The sequence below is a fragment of the Cyanistes caeruleus genome, chromosome 5 (assembly GCF_971803275.1).
Source record: "Cyanistes caeruleus chromosome 5, bCyaCae1.hap1.1, whole genome shotgun sequence".
In the NCBI taxonomy this organism is placed as follows: domain Eukaryota; kingdom Metazoa; phylum Chordata; class Aves; order Passeriformes; family Paridae; genus Cyanistes; species Cyanistes caeruleus.
In genome coordinates, this window is record NC_141705.1 from 57503167 (window position 1) to 57519453 (window position 16287).

Genomic DNA, 16287 nt, shown 5'->3' on the forward strand with positions numbered 1-16287 from the left:
AACATAAGAAACATTCTCTGGGGTAAGGCCAATGGATCCATTCAGTCTGGTATTGTGTCTCTGACAGCAGGAAAATAAATGGGGAGGAGGGGTAGTTCTGGCAACTGTTTCCATTTTTCCATCCCTGGAGGTCCAGAGGAAGTAATAGGCACACCTGGGTGCTCTTTTTTTTCCTGTGTTTCCCACTACTTCTCTATCTATATATTATTTATATTCTGACCCTCTTACCCCTGCCCACTTTTTTTTTTAAGATACTGCACCTGGAGCTGTTATTTCACCTCAAACAGTAGGGTTTTTCCTCTTTTATTTTTGAACTTAGACCTTTCTCCCTTGGAAGTTTGGGGGGGGGTTGGGGGGGGGACAGGACGACAGTGGTGGTTGTGGCTAATGCCTGGCCCATAACAGAAGCCTGAGGGATAACAACAAAAGGAAAAGTTGTTTCAGGAGGGCATGTGACTTTGGCAACTATTGGAAATGTATTCCTCTTCTACTGCTCCAGCATCCACTGTTGCTGTAGAGGTTTTAGAGGTTGTATTCCTGCATAATCATTCATGTGCATACCTTCATGCACATCCATGAAATTGTCTAATTCCCTTCTGAGCTTTCTGATACTAGGAAGATTTAGCTAATCCATTACATCTGTGATTTTGTAAACCTTTATCACATCTCCCCTCACCCTTCTCTCCCAAATGAAGAGTATCAGCTTTTTTCTCTCCTCACTAAACTGTTGCTACATCATCACAAGCTTTTTGACTGGCCCTCTCTGTATCTTCTTTGCTTTTACTGACTCTTGGGAGGTGGAAAACAGAACTGGCAGCACCAAATAGAGGGTGTACCACAGCTTTGTACGGTGACAGAATGTCCCCTCCCATTTGTACTCAGTACTTTCCTTGCATTTGATTTTTGTTTGGGTTGGATTTTTAAGGGGTTTTTTTTCTGCTGTAGCACCATGGGCTCATGATTTCAGAGAACTGAGAGCAATTACTCCAAGATCTCTTCCTGAATTAAAGAGTTCGTATCTCTGTTCTTTGTTCCACATCATGTCAGTAGGGATTAGATTATTTTTCATAAGATCACACTTATCTACACTAAAACTTGTAATGCAAAACCAGTTAAAATCACCTTCAAACCCAGAAATTCCACTGTTCATTCTCTTCTCTAGCTCTTTGATGAAATACTGAATGTAATAGGTCCCAGGCCCAGTTCCTGGGGGACCTTACTGCCAATTCTTTTCCATCCTGAAAAACACCCATTAATCCCTACTCCTTCCTTTGCCTAGTTTTCAGTCCATGCAAGGACCTTTCTTCAAGTCTAACTTTACTTTCTGGAATAACCTTAGACAGCTGGACTTAGATGATATGGGTTCCTTTCCAACTGGGACTATTCTATTCTATTCTGTCCTGTCCTGTTCTAGTCTATCCTTTGGTGTTGCAGTCTGTTGTTCATACCCTGTTTTAAAGGCTTGTTCTGTTCACGCCTGTGTTACTGAATCTTCCCTAAGTTGTACCCTCCCTCTGAGCTTGTTGTAACTCCTTCCTTTGTTCCTGAAACCTTCTTTGCCAATCCATTGTAAACCCAACCTTTGCCTACACCTCCCTTTTGGAAATCTGCTCTTCTTCGAGGCCCCATTGGCCCGTGTGACCCACTTCCTCCTCCCCTTTGTATCCATTGGCTCCGGGAGTGAAATCTCCTCCTCTCACTCCTCCCCATTTGCTCCCTATTGGTTATGAATGCGCCTCCTCTCCCCATTCAAAAAATCCCTGCGCGCCCTTGCTTCGGGCCCTATAGTCCCTGACTGCTTTGAGGAATAAACCTTTCCCTGGAATCCAAACCAAGAGCCTCCCTCTCATCCTTTGCCTCCTTCTTGCACTGACAACCAGACGTGCCATAGAGAAATAGCTCTAAGGTGCAGCCCCTGTCACCCTGCTCAAGGGCTGTACCCCACTTGGTGCAGTGCTGATCTGTGAGCTAGCCTGAACTCCGGCACCGTGTCACTTTGGAACCTTGGCAAAGGCATTTTCAAAACCCAAATAGATTATGTCCAGTTGGTCCTCTTTGTCCATATTCTTACTGTCACCATCAAAGAACTTCAGCTTAGTGAAGCTGTATTTCACCATACAGATGCCAACCTGATTCCTTCTCAACAAGTCAAATTTATCTTATTTATTACCACTATTATTATGACTACTGCTACTAGAGATGGTACTCCACCATTATGTTAGGAATGAGGCTAAGGTTCACCTGTCTGTAGCCCTCAGGATCCATCCAGAGCCTTTTGGTAGATGGAAGTTGGCAATTTCCACCTTCTGTCTGGGACTGTCCAGCCACCCTCCAATACAGTGGTTCTTTGTTCTTGTATTCCACATCATGGCCAGCAGTTCTGCGATTTCATATTTGAGTTCTTCCAGGACTCCTGGGTGGATGTTGTCTCATCCTAATAACTTACTGACCTCCGACTTGTCTATTTGGATAAACACATCCCATGTATTTACTTCAAACTGATCTATTTTTCTGACTTGTTTGCTACAAAGAATGACTCAGAATTGGGAATGAGAGTTTCTGCTCTAAAAAACTGCGGAAAGAGTTCACACCGAGGTTCCTTCATCTGCCCCTTCTACACCTTGGTCATCATTTGGTCCCACTAATCCTCAGCTGGCTTCCTTCTTCTGGTGTATTTACAAGGCTCTTTTCACATTCTTTTTAGCTTTCTTAATTTCTCATTTGAAATTGGCCTGCCATTTTTATGGGTTTTCCTGTTCTCATTTGAGCAAACTTTCCATTTCTTAAAAGCCTTAATCTTTTTTTTTTTTTTTTTTTTATTTTTTGATTTTTGGACTGCCTTGTTTTCCTTTTGAATTGTGGCACACTTTTTATCTATGCTTCTAATAGAACTTTTAACAGCCTTTAGGTTTCTTTTAGATTTCTTATTTTTCATTATTTGTAAGGGGGAACTCTTGGACCTGAAATACCTAAAACCTCAGGAAATTCCAACCTCAGACTGGACAACTCATACTATGGAGTATATATATCATACTATGGATATATACATGATCACAGTGCAGCCCCAACACCTCTGGCAGTTCAAAAAGACATTCTTTATAATGGTCACTTTCAGTCTGCTGGACACCAGGAGTGAAAAAGGGTCCTGGATGCATCAATGACTTGTAGGTTTACATGCAGCAGAGGAGAGAAATCCATCTAGTTAAAACACAGAGGAGAAACTACATCCAAAGAAAGATGGGGAATGGATTGGGAGAAATATGCCTGGATGTGAAACATGAGTGAAGGTCAGTGGCTGACTGAAAGGAGGCAGACAAACTGCTGCATCCCACTGCAAAAGCCAACAATCACATAATGGAAGATTATCATAAGGCAGACAGTCTCAAAGGACTGAGATAAGGGTGTACTGCAGCACTGACACTGACACTTCCCAATCCTGAAGGCTTCATTCCATTCCCTGTCGGAACATGCTGTTCATCCAGCTCTGTGTGGAGCAGATGGGGAGGCTGTCCTGCTGTACCTACTGACAGGAGCCAGGTCAGTGGTGAGGGACCACTATTGTTGAGCATCTGCCATTGGAAGAACTGGGCTGCACCTACTCTGAAAGTGTCACTCCTTGTTTGGAAGGGGAGTAAAAGTTTAAGGAACAATTAGGCTTCCTACCAAAGCTGGAGCATAACCAATAGATTTAAAGAAGTCCCTGTCATTACACTGGTGCTCACAATTTTGTTTGGGGCTTTTTTTCCCCTACCTGTCTTGAGTTGGTTGTCACCTTCATTTACTTATCTTTAATTATTAATATAATTTAAAAATTAAACTACATTATGAATATAAATTGCCACTCTTTTTTCTCTTTGGCATGGTAAGTGAATATGTGTGTGGATATGACATTTTTACGGAGATGTTAAATAATCTGTTAGAGGGTTTTCTTTTTTATTTTTATTTTTGTGTCAGGAATGAATTAAAGTGAGAAACCTTCAGAGATTAGTTACATAATTTTGAGGATTCATACACATGCACATACTACACTTTGTAAATTCTGCTATAAATTCAGTGCACTCAAAAGCATGTAATGAGGAGGAGTATGAGGAGAAAATATGCCTCAGTGATGCATATTTTACTAATATGTATAAATCTAATGCAATGCACATTAAAATGGGATGTCTCCTTGGTGAAGACTTGAGAGAAATAAAGTAGCAGCAATGGGTCCTTGACCTTTCTTTCTTATTTAAAGATTAAATAGGGACTATATTGCTCTTTTGAAAGCCTTTCTGCATCTTTCCCAGTGGCATAAGAGGTCAGTACAATCACCAGGACCTGACATCCTTTTCTCTGTTTTGAAAAGTCCTTAATAATATTTATAGTTAATAAAGCCTAATTTCCTAATTCAAGTGTAATCTCAGTCATGGTGCCTGTCAGTGTGTCAAACCCATCTTTCATCATAGGTACTTTGGTGACATAAGTCCCCCCAACTATTTGACTTCTCTGTGAGTAAGAATGTGCACTTTTAAATATTCAGTAATTGTAGGTTCTTGTCTAAACCCAACCAAATTTGGCACACTGTAATAAAGCAAAAGGTCATTTCTCATTGCTGCTTCTCTGAAGGTGACATTTCTTTGGTTGAGCTTCCTGACACTGTGTAATTCCTCCTTCTGTTTATTTTACCACTCTGGTACCTCATTAGCCATTGCAGAAAAGGGATTTCTTTGACTGTGGTTTGCACAGAGGACAGAACATATCAATATGCACTTAAAGTGTGTTAAAATGCAGACTATGTAAAAGCCAGTGTTTAGGGACAACTTGTAAATGTAACTTAATGAACCAACAGACCATAGCAGCTTCAAAGCACTGCAAATATAAGAACAGAATCAATACCGAGACTCAGGATTGTTGGTAGGTTGCTTTAATTCTTCTGTAAGGAAGAATTTGATTTCAAAGAACAGTTGATTTCATTATGTCTAAATTCTTCTTAGAGAGATTCCACATCTCAGCTCAACCATACCAGGACAGCCATTTCTGCAGTCCTTGACAACCTCTACTACAGAAATAAAATGGGACCAGAGTCAAACTGTACCTGCTGAAAACTGCCTTGCTCTCCCATGGATTCATAAGAAGGAAAAGGAGGCAATTAGATTTTACAGGCTAGGGACAACTTTGGGGTACCAGCACAAAAATTCCACAGCAAGACTGCTGCTCTCCTCCTGCCCCACAAGCTGAACTCATGGTGCTCTTCTTTGCCTGCTTGAGTTGAAAGACAGAAGCTGACTGCCACCACAGACCCTCACCCCATTCCACTTACCTCTAGCATTCTACTTGTTTTTCCCTGGCACAACCCTCAGATGGAGCTATATTTCACCTAAATCTACAATTTGGACTGTTCTTTTTCATTGGCAAGTCCAAGTCCTCTTTTCTTTCTAACAAATATTTTTACTTATTTTTAAAATTATTGCGTGTCACTCAGCTTTGCTTTTTCTAGCTGAACCACGACTAAATTTCTAAGTCTCTCTTCAAAGACCCAATTTTTCAACTTTTTTAGATTTTTGTTGCTGTCAACTAAACTTTTCCCAACATACTAAGGTAATTTTCAAACCTGGGCCCCACAGCTGAGCACATCCTTGCAAATGAGGCTTGCATGGGACTGTCAAATAGAAAAACTGCCTTGCTTGTCTCTGCACATAATTCATTATCAAAACTTGTACAATACTAAGCTTTTAAGGACAATGTCTTGTTTTTAATTCATGCTTGGACTGTGGTATGGTTTAGTGCTTGTTTTCATTTAATTTTATTCTATGCTACATTTTTTTCTCAATTTCTTTCCAAGTTGTGTCTAATAGTAACAACATGATTGTATCTTTAGCTCTCTCCATCAAGGATTTTTTCTTCGAATTTTACTCTCTGCTTTTGTCTCCCATTAGGTCTCCCTAATGTCTAACACTTAATTTCTGCACTAATTTCAGCTCCTAACAAAGTGCAATGTCACAAATTGAGTCCTCAGTGAAAAACATTGAGAAGGAAAGGTAATTACAGTGGAAGGAGAGGAAGAAAAATCATTATTATTTCCCTGAAATTTTCTGTAAAACAAAAACTTTCTTCTACACTTGAAAACTGAGAAGGAGGGACAATTGAAAGAAAAAAAAAAAAGTGATTCTCATGTATTCAGAAAATATGCCATTTTATACTTCTTATACTACTTTCTGGGGAGAAAAAGCTAAAATACCAAGGAAAACACAGAACCATGAGTTAAGGTTAAAAAACCTTGTGCTTTCATTAGAGAGAAATTAAAACCACAAATTTTAAAGACAGACATTAATAACCTATTATTTTTTTAAAAATTCAAGTAATTTTAAAAAGCAAATAAAAGGTGTTCATCAAGTGCACCTTTTCTCTCCCAAAAGGGGCGAGGCAAAAAAACCCCAACAACCAAAAACCAACCAACCAACCAACCAACCAACCAGACAGGAGGTCTCTTTAATTTAAATCTAGAAGAAAGAAATAATGTTACAAAATTTCAGCATTTCTTAAGAGAGATTCATTAGTGGTCCTGGGGCAAAGAAAATAGAAAAATGTAAAAGAAAAAAAAATCAACAAAAAAAACCAACCCAACCCAAAATCCCCAAAATACTTAGTTGCTGATGTAAACACTTGCTGTCTTTTGTTACTTCACAGGGTAACCTCCAGTGAAATGGGAGGACTGAAGAATGACAGGAGATTTATCTCATACCAGCCTGACTTCTACATTACAGGTAAAATGAAGACTACTGTGTATTACTGCCTTTAAAATAAAAATGGGGCCTGTAAATATACATTGTAATTAGGAGGCTCAGCTTTCCCTGCCTTGATTTCCATGACACATCCATGATTGCAGACACCAGTGGAATGCTCAAATGAGATGTGTCACCTGAGAGGCTCCCCTATTGCTTCCTGTGCATGGTAATAAGTAAAGGTTAATTGTGATCCTTTGTATTTCCCAAGAGAGACCCAGGAAATGCAGAAAGGTTCAGGTGTCTGTAAACACAGAGGTGTTTGGAAACCTGTGCCTAAGGTGGTTATTTTGCTGGACCTGCCCCTTGTGTCCTGTAGTTCTCAGTGCCATCCTTCTGACAACATCCCCTGAAGTATCAATAAAATTATTCCACAGGACACCAGAGTGTCACCAAGGCTAATTGACTTGGGCTGCTGCAATGATCCGTGGCTGTATACATCCAGACAGCCAGCATTGTTTCCAGCCAAATGTATACATGCATCTGGAAATGGAAACTGGGATTTGAATTCATAACCTTTAGTTCCCCAAATGCAGGTCTTTATGCAGAGAGTTAAAAGAGCAGCTGTAGTCACACAAAAAATACTGTTATTCATGAGGATGTTTACCCTGTTGAGGTAAAGAGCAGCAGTGTGTGCTCACTTTGGCCAAAGTGACAGATTTCCCAGGGAAATCTGCTTCTGGAGAAATGCCATGGTTTCCTTACAGTATTTTGGGAATCTGTGCCTGACTATTACTGAATAGCAGATACTAGAATCAGACTGAACTGTTTCTGTTTCTTTTGCCTCTGTGCCTCAGTCTTCTCCTTGTACATCCCATTCCTCTTTTCCCTCATGTTTTGTCTGACTTACACAGAAACACAGTTTGCAAGTACATTAAAGCCGCTTAAATTTAAGTATGAGAAGCACTGTTCACAGCACAACTACTGATATTTGGTTAATAAAGTGAACATGCTCATAATTGCTGTTATGTATCAGGCCTTAGTACAACTCATTGCTAAGCTCTCTATCTCATGTAATACTCCAGTCTAAGGAGATCCTTTAGGATTTAAGTATGTATTTAGAAGGATTTTCAATGCTTATACTTTTTAATTATATAATTAGGGATGAGGAGGATGTGTTTGCAAAAACTTTCTGAAGGATTATACTAACACATTCCCTGTTGAAGCAAGATAACCTTACCTGCCACACCACCTGAATTAGGAAACTCCTGTAGTTACAGAGGCAACGCTACTTACATTCAGGAGCTTCCTCAGAAACCAGGAGAGCTGTTTGTACAGAGCAGAAAAATATGCAAGAAGTATTTCAAGTGTCCTTTAAAGAACTATTCAAAGCATTTGCTCTGGTTATAACACATCTACTCTATTGTTTGGAGGAAAACAGGATTACCACAAAAACACCTGGCAGGATGTTTTGGCTGGTGTCCAAGGATCCAGATCTCCATCCCAGGAGAAAACAAGAGGCAACCTGCTTATACATTCACTCATTTTCACTCGTTTCCACCTCTGTGCACAGCCCAGGAATCACACTTGGAAACAAGATGTCCCCATTTGTACACATGGAGGCACAGAGATTCCTGCTTTCAGTGACCTGCATGGCATCTGTTGCGGTGACACAGCACCAGGTAAAACAAAACCCTCCAGCCAGTGCAGGAGAGGTGGTGCCATTTCCTTCATATTGTCCTCAACATGGCAGTTAGGGACTTAGTGGGGAGGCAAAGGATTTAATGTGTCTCCCTGGTGTGGGATACTGCATAGCCAAGCCAAAAGACAGGTGATGTCACTGTAATATGACACAGAGATGTCAGAAATGAAACATGACTCCAGGTCTTACCAACAGTTACAGCTGGGCAAGACTAGTACTGAACAAAAGCAAGATAGAAGAAAATGAGAAAGATAATAACCAGCATAAATATAGACCTGTCCCACATAATCAAAAGTCTTAAATACCAAAAAGGGATTGTATACAGATTTTTATATTTTGCAAATGCAGAATAGCTACAGTTATGTTGAAATCATTCAAGGACATGAGTCAGATTCCTTCAGTGTTGTTATTCCTATTTTTAATCAAAATGCCACAGTGTAAAGTGCAGATATCTTAGTTTTGTTCTCTCATAGTATAAGTGCAGAATAACAATCATTAAATCAAATTGTGCTTACTAGCTTTAACTGCCTTTCACATCTAAATAACCCAAAGCATTTTACACATCAGAAGGGTCAGTGAGACCAGGCACTCAGCAACTGTCAGGGTGAAGCTGCCTGTAGTGACATCAACCTGCTCAGGACAGGAAGCCAAATGATACTGAAATTTATGAAGATTGGATTTAATTACCTAAAGAGGCTTGAGAAAGGCTAGGACTGCTACTCTTACAAAGAACCTTATGTGCCCAAAATGACACCTCTCTAACTGCACTACTCATTTCAGAGCTAGGACTGCCAGGTATTTGTTAACTCCTTTTATTTCCTGGTGCATATGTGTGTGTTGCGATGATTTACCATTCAAATAAAACCCCTTTCCAGCTTAATGAAATCCAGATTGGCTGCAGCATCAAGATGGCCAGCTCATAAAATATAACTCTGGTTCTTTTTTCTCCAAACATAGGGCAAAAAGCTCAACTTGTACCTAACACTAAATACTGTATCTGGTACTGGATCAATTATGTTACTGAGGTATTTTCTGAATGCAATGCCTTTCCCCCTTGCAGGGTGGTTTTGACTCTTGCCTGTTGACTACTGCCAACTAATATCTGATGTCCACAAATAATGGTCCTAATGGATTGCATAGCTCTTCTATAAGCACTGAAGTATAGTTAAATACCAACATAAAGGATGTGACAAACAACATTAGAAATGGGAAAAGGAGAGGGGAAAAAAAGGAAAAAAAAGGAAAAAAAGGAAAAAAAGGAAAAAAAATCAATTTTAATAATAGCTTGACAATTACAATTAAGTAATCCAAAGCTCAAGCTGAGCATTTTTGTTACACACCGCATGAATGATGTTTGTACTTTGGAGCCTTTAAAATATTTAAGCAGAGAAAAAATGAAATGAACTGCAACCAGTTAAGGTCATCCATTTAGGACAAAATTGATAAAATATTAAAATGAAAGAAATAAATTTTCAAACAGAGATACTGAGGCTTCATAGAGATGTATTATTCAAAGCAGAGGAACATGTGTGACCTCTAGGCTATTACATAATGGAGAAAGGATATGACAGTTCAAATGTGCAGGAACAGCAGAGGCAGAAAGGGAAGATGGATTAACCATTCCATGAGGCAGTGCCAGGCTTCCAGGGTATTTTAATTGGACCTCTGTATTAAAGCATTGCACTCTCAGAGCCAGTTCTTGGACCCCACTATTGTATTGGCCTTCAAAACCTGTGGAAAGATCATGGATTTTAACTAAATATTGATTTTGTGTCTAGATGAGTTTGCTGGTTCCCAGATGCTGCCATTTACAGCAGGGGTGGTCCCAGGCTGCTGAGTTTCAGTATCTCAGCTTCTTCAAAATCCTCATTCTGTCCTTACACATCTTTCCATAGAACAGCCTGGAGTCAGGGCAGCAGGGGCTGGCCAAGGTGTAATCATCACACTTCTTCCTTGCTGTGGTCAGCTTTGCTGCCTCACAGCCAGCCTTCTCCTCATCCATCATTGCCCTAACAGGCCTTGAAGATGCCCAGTTTATTCTTTGGACATCTTCAAGGGGAATAGTCAACTCTAGCAATAAATTATTCCATTTTAATTTAAAGCCAGAGTCAGTATTTATTACACAGGATTTATTATAAAATGGGGGTTTGCAAAGATCTTTTATGTCTGAAGTTTTGGGGATAAATCTCCCCAAAACAAAGAAATAGCTGCCTAAAATGAGATGTATTTTTAAATCCCAGCAAAATCTGCCTAACAGCAAGGTCTTTGCTCCTTTGAAAATTTAATTTCCACCTATCAGAGGGTTCTTGCCTTCAAGCTCAGTGTTCTGAAGAAACTCCATTGCTCTCCTGTTGGCAAAATGTTCAATATTCACACAGCCAGAAATGCTGCACCTAACTTAAGGTTAGGAACTGCACATCAGGTGCCAGGCATCAAAAAGTTAGGGCACATAATGCCAGAGCTTTTTCTTGAATGCATCTTAGCCTCCCTAGAGGACATATGAAAGCAGCTAAAACATTAGGAAAATTAGTGTCACTGACAGTCATTTGTAATCTTGAGTCTTCCAAATGTTTTTGATCCTCTTCCCATTTTTACTCAGTTACGATCACTCCATGTAAAAAAATAAATCTTTGCATTTGCAGAGTAAGCATTTATTTCTAGCTCTCAAAGCTCCTTCCAGAACTAAGTATAAACATTATTAGCTTGATTTTATAGCTGTCCTAAGTGGAGAGAGAGGCACCATTTACAAATGAGCTTCTGTGCAGGATGTAGGCCTAACCTATGATGCTTCTCCTCTGTTCCTGGTACTTCAGGCTCTTATTCTGACCAAGTATTCCCTCAAATAATGCAAAAGTTTCAGATCACATTTTAGGTGTCCATATATTTTACCCCAGAATTTGAAAATACAACCATGTTCCTTGTGCTTCCAATTGTCAAAAGTGATCATAGAATATGAACCTATGAGTCAAAGTTAATTTTTTGTTGACATACCTCAGACTAACCAGAGTGATCAAGTCAAAGGTCCAGGCCACCAGGTACCATTCTTCCAGCAACAACAAATGCCTAAGGAAATGAATAAGAAGTGGCAAACATGCAGTGACACATCCTCAGTACGGTCCTATAGTTCCTAGTGATCTAAGATTCAGGGATAATTTTTATTAATGTTCTTTTGAGAGTTACTATCTGCATATTTGAAAGCCCCTGATAGGTTTTATTCTCATTAAGTTGTCTGATTACGTTTTCAATATATACAAAAAAGTGAGATTCATAAAATCCTGTAGCAATGAGTTAATTACAAGTTGTATGGAAAAAAACCCCACAAAAAACTCCTCTCACGGTTTTCCCAGATTTCAGCTTGTATTGCTCTTTCTGCTTAATCCAGCAGAAAAAGCCATATTGGTATTGGTGTGTGGGAGACTGGTCTCAGAATTACCTAGAATACATAAGAAATAAGTTTTCATTAAGCCAATCTATCTTCCTCAAAAATCTGGATTTATATGGCAAGACTTAAGAAGAAGTGAGCCACTCTTTTCAGATAGTAGAGGAACAAAAACTACAATCAGATAACTTGGGAAACTCAAGCACCAACTTTTAAAAAAAAATTGCAGAAACATTCTGCTATGCCTTCAGCACAGACAGGAATTTTGCAGCCAACATAATTTTTAAAAGTGAGATAAATATGTGTGTGGGGGGAGGGAATAACAGAGCTTTCTATTAATGGAAAGCAGTCCGGCTGCAGCCTGAACTGTGGTGTTTGCCCTCCCCATAATCATGGCTTTAATTACTTCATAGGTCAAATGATGTTTCTGTTTGAAAGAGTTTGGCTATCTATGTGAATCAGGGCATGCATATTTAGATCTACTGTATCCTCCAGCATGGGCTTTTATTCTTGTTTGATGCATGCAGGCTACTAATTTAGATTTTCATTGAAGATGGCTATTTTTTCCTCTCCTGCACAATGGAAGTCCAGTTCCAAAATATACAGAACAAGCACGCATTAAGTGAATCTGAGGGCAAGTATACTTCCTCCTCTGACCATATGGACGAGATTTTTCTTTAAAATAAAAAGGCCAAAAAGTGACTGGAACAATGCCCAAAGGGGAGAATAGAGACAGATATTTAAAGGTGAGCTCACTAGATGTATAATAGCAGGGGACACTATCATCCTTTCCAGCCAGATACCCAGTTAGCAGCAATGCTTATATCACAAGAAGGGCCCACGACATCCTTCCTTAGAAAATAATAGCTACAGCTATTAATACATGGGGGAAGCTGTAGCAATCCACTTCAGATACTGATAATAAATTACATTGTTCAGATTTCAGATTACACACTCCAGGCAAATAAACAGAAAAGCAGGGTTTTTTTTGTGTGTATCAGTGTTATTTAGAAGAGCTGCTTGGAAAAGTTTTAAGGAATTAGAGAGCTTCTGTCCAGAAAGAACAGCCAAGAGCTTTGAACAAAAATACTGCTCATCATTTAAGCATATTAAGAGCCTGGATGAAAAAGTAGCTCAGGGTTCATAGGGAAGGTGCTTCTTATACTAAGCTGATCCCACTATTTGTGGGATCAACTTGTGAATTTTCTTTGAATGTATCAGAAGACATAGAGAGAACATCAAAATATTGTAGTACATAGCAGGATTTCTTCAGTCAATGAAAGCCTTTTCACAGCAGCATTAGAATCATCTTTAAGAGGGCCAGTAGTGGCCCAGCAAGCCACCCACTAAAAACCAGGACACACCAGTCTTGGTCTCAGAATTTTTTAGAGGATTAGCTTACTTCCATGTGCAAAGAGATGTAGGAATTTTGTTGTTTAAAACTTAAAATAAGAAACACAATGAGGTAACAGGAAACAAGTCTGAAAATGCCAGGATTGATAATTCTAAACACATAAAAAAATCCCACGAGCTTGTTTTAAGAATTACTGTACTTCAGAACCCTGTGATATTTCAGTCATCTGTCTGGTTTACTGGTGTTGAGATAAATGGATTCAATGTTTCTACATTTTTCTCAGCCACAAAGATTAGACATTTGTTTATCTGTATAATGATAGCAAATATGCTCATGTTACCACAGCTATGGGAGCTGAGAGCTGTAAAAGCCCTTAAAAATAATGACCTTGTGGGTAAGGTTGTGAGTGTCATGAGTGAGCTCCAAAGACATTTCTAAACTCTGTTCAAGATCCCTCTCTTCCGATTTCTGAGCATACAGTACAAGAATTCCCACCGAAGCCCACAGAAGTTAAAATCCCTTTTACCTGAGGTGTTCAGTGCTTTGTAGTATCAGAGCATAAGCAAGGCTTAAAAATGAATACAATCAGAGATTGTTGGGGTTTTTTTAACTGTATCTTTTTAACTGTATTGCAGTCTTTAACACCACCTTTAAAAAAAAAAGTCAGACTGTAAGAGGATAAGCATAATACAGCAAGTTTGAAAAATTCCCTGACTCTCTGGCACCACCATTCAAGTCTTGGGGTCACTGAACCCTTCACCTTTCTCAGATAGATAAGATGACTACTGCAATATTTAATACAAGATAAGCCACACAAGCATTTGACTGGATTTGACCTCTCAGACAGCTTACAAACCCACGAGCTTGTGTAACCTGAACCTCTGCAAGGAAATGGATATTTGTACATTCTCCTGTAGCTCCAAGAACTGGAGACTGTGGAAACATCAAATATCATAAGACATGCTGAAGGGGTTATCCAGAAATACGGCTGAAGACCCTTCTTTAGCTGTACCTTCAGGTGTCAATGGCCAAAGCTGCTACTCACCCAGGTATGAAGAGTAGACTGAGCTTTAGGGGTCTGTTCTGCTTCTTTCCAGACGCAGCTGCACCTTGGAGACAAACAGTAGGCACATAAGAACACCAGACAGATCTGCAGGACAGAACCTGCTCCTAAGTGACAGCAGGACACTTAGAGACAGCTCTTTGCATGGGAAGCCTGGATGGGTTATTTGTTGTCACAGGTATATCACTCTACCGCCATGTAATTGATGGTGTGGCAAACACCCTGCATGGTCAGATACACACAGTTATGTCCTTCACAATCAAAGAGGAAACTCAGATAGCCAAGAACATCCACCTCACATGATTTTGCTGTCCCAAGCATTGTCCTGGTGGTGTGAGCTCTGGTCCACCAGAGAAGACAGAAGGCTGTAGGTGGGCAGCATGGACAGCCACAGGCCTGGTCACACTCCAGGGACTCTCCCATTCTCCCTTAACCAGCTGGCCAGGAATCCTTAAATTATTCACCCAGCTTCTGTACAAGTATTTCTACTCACATGAAGCAGATATACTGTTTCAGAGCACATTAACCTTGTCTTCCCATGTGACAAGGTTTTTCTCAGCGGCTACTGTCACAAAAGAAAGAAGTGCCTGAAGAGAGGTACTCAGTTTGCCTGCCTGCTTAGCTCAGGCTTCTCATGTACCTGCAGATGCTGTCATTCATATTGCTGTGGCATCCAAATCTGCTCCGAAAAAAGTTGTTATCTCTTGGTAAGGACACACATGGCTTGTCTACAGTTGAGGCTCTGCTAGTTCCACATTCAGACTAGCAATAGTGGAAAATTCTGAAGTGTAGACAGCCTCAGACAGACACAGAAATAATCCACCAAATGTCAACAAACTTATGCAAAGCTTTCCCATTTCAGAAGCAGTAATTCCTTATGAAAGTATTTCCATTTTATTTCCATCCTTCATACTTCAGGGTGCACTCCACATGCCACTGAAAGTCCAGGATGAAAAATTCTTGTCTTAATCCAGATGTCCTCTAAATAGCAATAGAATTTTGCAATTGCCTGTAAAATGTCAGAAACCTGGGGGCTTTTTCCCCCTTCTGTTGCGGCATCAGCAGAAATGTAGATGGCACAAATGCAAACTGCATAGATGGAACTAACATCCCCCTCCTAGCTGAGTTTTAAACAACAGACGTATGTGTCTTGTTTAACATAATTTGTGAATCATGTTAATGTATGACATCAACTTCTGGGGAAGTTGGGACCACTTCAAACCACTTTGACTAAGAAGAAATAAACCAAACCATTGCAAAAAAAAAATAGGAAAAAGTATTAAATTGAAATTAATGAAGAATTTTTATATGTTCCTAATGCTGTGCTTATTTGGTAAAAAAAGAAAAAAATAATGAGAGAATAATAATTAGAAAAATCTATTATTTCATAATGTAATTGCATTTGTCTGTGCAAATATAGTAATTCCTGTTCCAGTTTGGTCCTAACACAGTCTTGTTTGTATTTGCAGGTGGCAGGAAAATGCATATTACTGTTTGTGATTTGAAGCTATCTAATCAAGGACATATTTCTGGTACTGGAAACAACAATAGTAATGGAATTTTATCTAGCCTATAATTATTTTTTTTTTTAAGAATGGAAAGTATGGTACACTATAGATCACATCTGGTTATGATGAACTGGAATAAACTCCTATTTCTGCGTTTATTTTTCTTTTTACTAAATGATTATCAGTGGGGTTTATTTTTCCTTATTCTGACTGATGTTGCATGAACTCTTCCATGCATTATTGCAAGTCAATTCAAGAATTTTTGTTCTAAGCATTTCACATTACACAATTCAACACTTAAAAAATGTGGAATCAAACTAATCTATTGCTTCTGTAGTATTAAACTTGATGCAAGCCAGCACAGTCCCAAATCTGAAAACATTTGCCTTAAGTTATGCAAATAGTCACAATTACTTCAGTGTGTCCACTGTCATACTTAAATATGTGTGGTTTCAGGTACAGGAACCTGGTGAGTCTTCACCAGTTCTATACCTGCACGTCCTGCAGGTATGTATTGACTGCAAAATGCTCCTGCAGAGGAAGAGATGAAATCCACAGGCTGGGCAACTGCTTGAAAGAT

At 39.4% G+C, this 16287-nt stretch overlaps 1 protein-coding gene across 7 annotated transcripts in view; it reads right to left on the reverse strand.

Annotated features, from left to right (window-relative positions):
• Positions 1-16287, reverse strand: part of ZNF827 (zinc finger protein 827) — a 154941-nt gene that overhangs the window by 121139 nt on the left and 17515 nt on the right. For 5 of the 7 annotated variants that reach the window (XM_086889333.1, XM_086889329.1, XM_086889328.1 and 2 more), the window contains 2 exons: positions 14182-14245; positions 11395-11466 (listed from right to left, as the gene is read on the reverse strand). The exons of the other annotated variants lie outside the window; for them this stretch is intronic. The gene's annotated coding sequence lies outside the window, so the exon portion shown is untranslated. The remainder of the gene's footprint in view (positions 1-11394; positions 11467-14181; positions 14246-16287) is intronic. 7 annotated transcript variants of the gene reach the window in all.